Genomic DNA, 4242 nt, shown 5'->3' on the forward strand with positions numbered 1-4242 from the left:
CCGCGGTGCGACTGGACATCTCTGCTGCTTCCGTGACACGGCCGGACCAGTCTGCTGCTTCGATGGCACAGCTGGACCTCTATGCTGCTTCGGCGGCACGGCAGGACCTCTGTGCTGCTATGGCGGTGTGGCGGGACATCTCTCGTGCTTCCACTTCCATGCTCGTCTCTCCCTGGTAGTAATTTCTCGACCCATAACTCGTGCGGGCCATGGCAGACGCAAGGGAACGACAATGAAAGACTTGTTTGTTTTTGTTTATGATGAATTGAGGAGGAATGTGTAGTCATCTTGGAGTAGGTAGTATTTATAACTAAGTAATACGCTGCTAAGTGGGAAACCGTTCAGGTTTTGATCGGTGTGAACAGGTTTGCAATTAAATATAGCATGGTAATTTGGAATGTGACGGGAAACAAGCTCAAAATTTATTGACGGTTCTAGTTTCGAAGTGCGACACGATTCCCGGATGGCGTAACGTGGGCACGCGTTCTCGGATGCGTACGTGGCGTTTGCACCATAGGATGCACCAGAATCGGTGATGTCAGCACACAACTTGTTCCACCAACCATGCGCACTTATTATTACCATCATGCACACTTCTTCTAATTAGAATGTGTGCCTGTGTAGCGCACACACCTTGATTTGTCTAACCGTTTGTGTTTGTTGTGGCTAATCACAAATACTTCATCCATGTGAAGTGTATGCCGTCAATCGCACACACCTTGATCTGTATAACCATTTGTGTTTGTTGTGGCTAATCGCAAACAATTCATCCATGTGAAGTGTATGCCGTCAATCCCACACACCTTGATCTGGCTGACCATTTCTGTTGTGTTGCCCAATCGAAAATAGTTCATCCGAGTGAGTTGTATGCCATATATCGCACACACCTTGATCTAGTTGACCATTTATGTTGTGTTTCCTAATCACAAACAGTTCATCCAGGTGAACTGTATGTTGTATATCGCATGCACCTTCATCTGTCTGACCATTTCTGTTGTTATGCTCATCACAAATAGTTCCTTCGAGTGAACTATATGCCACGCATCACACACACAACTATAATCTGAATCGTGTTTGATGTCTCCGCCATCGCAAACATTTTGTATCTTTTTTGACGGTTTTATTACATCACCATTTGTGATTAATGCATCACACACAGTTTCGTCAAAGGGTCTCTGATTGTAGTGTCGCGTTAGCAGCATCCTGCAGTAGTGGATCTATTCCTCGATGGATCATCGGGCAAGGAGTACCTCCAGCTCCTTCTTCAAATCCTCACGACTTTGCTTGACAGCAGCCATAGATTCCACCACCTGCAGCTCGCGCTCGATGAGGAGCTTCCTCAAGTCACCCATAAGTTCCTTGATGACCGCTTTCAGCGTCATCCCCGAGGCACTGCTCTGCTCATGCAGCTTCTTCCATCCGCCGTCCTCCTCCTCCTTCTTGGCAAGCTCCTTGAGGAGCTTTGCATTGTCACCCATGAGTTGCACGACGAGGCCGGTAGCCTTCTCAACCGAGGCATCACTAATCTCGAGCAGCTTCACCAACCCGTCGACCAGCTCCTGCTACTTAATTAAGCCAGCGAGACTGTCGTCGTCGCTGGCCAAGGACTTGAGCACCGCTAGCTCATTGCAATCGCCGATGTGGCGAGTGCGCTTGTGAGAGCCCTTGCCCACCGGTGAGAGCTTGTTCGAGGGCTCCGCAGTGCGCCAGGACATCTCTGATGCGGTTGCCGCGTAGCGGCAGGACCTCTCTAGTGCTTCCGCGACCTTGGTCTTTGCTCCCTTGTTATATGTCGACCTGAAACTCCCCTACCGGTCATGGCGGCAGGACTTGACAGGAAAGACCTATTTTTGGGTGATGATGAGAGGAACCATGAAGTAATTTTCGAGTGGGTAGTTTTTATAGCCCAGTGCTAAGTGGGAACACATTTAGGTTTGATTGGTGTGGACATATTTGCAATTACTTATTACGTGCTAATTTGGAATGTGACGAGAAACCAACTCAAAATTTATTGATGGTTCTAGGCTCGAAGCCTGAAACGGTTCCCGGATGGTGTACGCGCACCCGCGTTCTCGGATGTGTATGTGTCTGCCCGCTATCACACACGGTCTAGATATCACCAACGTGTCTGACAGATGGGCCGTCGTGCCTCCCCACGGGGTGCCAGAAGGTTAACCAAAATTGCAATATGCAGGTGTGGTTGCTCGCCATTGAGGCGGCCGCGGTGCGCTTTGCTCGCGCCCCCACGCGCTCTGCTCGTCGTTGAGGCAGCTGCGGTGTGCTCTGCTCACGACTGTCCATGTGCTTTGCTCGCCATTGAGGCGGTCGCGGGGCTGCGCTCTTGCGTCCCTGCACGCGCTATGCTCGCCTTTGAGGAAAATTTACAATGACAATGGTTAATAATTGTCTTAAATATTCAGGACAATTTAAAATGCCACATGTGGAAATGCCCAAAACACACACGACCTACATATGCTTAGTGACTTAAAATGTCGATATGTGATACAATTATAATAAAAATAGACTAAAAGGTTGAGCATGCGGCCTTCCGGTGATGGTCTTCTCGGACTCCATGATCAACATAGCACCCTTCGACCTGCTCCGGCTCGTTCTCCTCATTGAAGATGTAACACAGGAAGGGGTCTACGTCGAAGCTTTGGTTGCCTGGAATGCTTCGAATAACTAATGGTAGATGAGTTTGGACTGGATCTATGCACATTGTAATTATGGTGCATTGCCGCCTGGGTCATATGGAACAAGGCACTACTTGGTGGTGGGAAACCAATGAGGGAAGAGGCGGGATGTTATGACTGGCATATTAGGGTTTTAGCCCAGTGGGTTGTGGCCCAAGTTATCTTATCATTATTAGGGGCTTAGCCCAATTATCTTATCATTATTAGGATCATTTGCTTAGGAGTCAAGTAAACCTCTATATATAAGGAGAGGAGATGTATCAATCTAATCAACCAAGAAGCAATCATTATTTGCCCGGCTTCCCAAAGGGAGCTGGGAGACCTAACCCTAGCCGCCTCTTGTGCCGCCGCTGCCTCTTCTTCATTGTGCCACGGCACCCCGCCGCCGGCAGCCGCGATCGCATCTCCGTCCAACCTTCCCCTTCCCATACAACCTACGCCCTAGACCAGGTAGGATCCTAGCTCCTACCAATTTGGTATCAGGTAGCTCGGTTCTGATCATGTCTGCACCACCACCCAACCCGCCGCTGCCCGTCACCACCGCGCCACTGCCTCTCTCCACCGCGCCGCTGGCTCTCCCCACCGCACCGCTGGACTCCACCACCGGTGCCTCCACCGGCCAGACGCCGCCGCCCTCCACTGCGCCGCCCGTCGCCATCTACTCGCCGGCGGAGATGACCGGGGTCCGCAACAACCTCATCACCACCGTCCAGGGTATACGCCTCTACCTGGTCGGGCCCTACGGGCAGCCGCCGACCCTTGCAGCCGGCTACCGCGACCGAGCCACCTGCCCTGCCCTGGTACGCGGCCACCACGACGCCGATTGGGCCTCTACACCACCACTGGCCCGGTTAGCTGCCGCCCGCCATCGCCCCCCACAGGCTGCAGTGGCCGGCACCGGCGATAGGCGCGCCCCCGATGCCTCCCGGGTCCGGGCAGCCGCAGCCCCAGCTGCCGGCCCCACCGCCGCCCGCTGCCGCGCCTCAATGGCCACAGTGGCCGGCCCCAGCCCTCGCTGTGCCCTCGACGCCTCCTGGGTCCGGGCAGCCGCAGCCCCAGCTGCCGGCCCCACCGCTGCCCACTGCCACGCCTCAATGGCCACAGTGGCTGGCCCCGGCCCTCGCTGTGCCCCCACGCCACCTGGGTCTGTACCGCCGCAGCTGCCGGCCCCGCCCCCGCCCAGCACGGGGCTCGGGTCACCCACGCAGGGAGGCATACCGATCCAGCCAGTGCGCTTCCTGCCGTCACCGTCCCCAATACCAGCCTGGCTGACCGGATCATCGCCGCCACCCGTCTACACGTCGGCTGGAGACCCGCCGACACCCACTCTGTAGTTCGGCGATCCCTCCGGCTCGGCAGGGCACTCCACGGGCCGCGGCCATGCTGACCGGGCGCCCCAATCCTCGTTGCGTCGCACCTCCAAGCCAGTCGGCCAGGGCGCTCCGACTCAGACACTGCCGCGGTTTGCCAAACTGGACTTCGCCACTTATGACGGCACGGAGGACCCCCTCAACTGGCTCAACTAGTGCGAGCAGTTCTTTCGCGGGCA

Source organism: Triticum urartu, chromosome 4 (genome assembly GCF_003073215.2).
Source record: "Triticum urartu cultivar G1812 chromosome 4, Tu2.1, whole genome shotgun sequence".
NCBI lineage: Eukaryota > Viridiplantae > Streptophyta > Magnoliopsida > Poales > Poaceae > Triticum > Triticum urartu.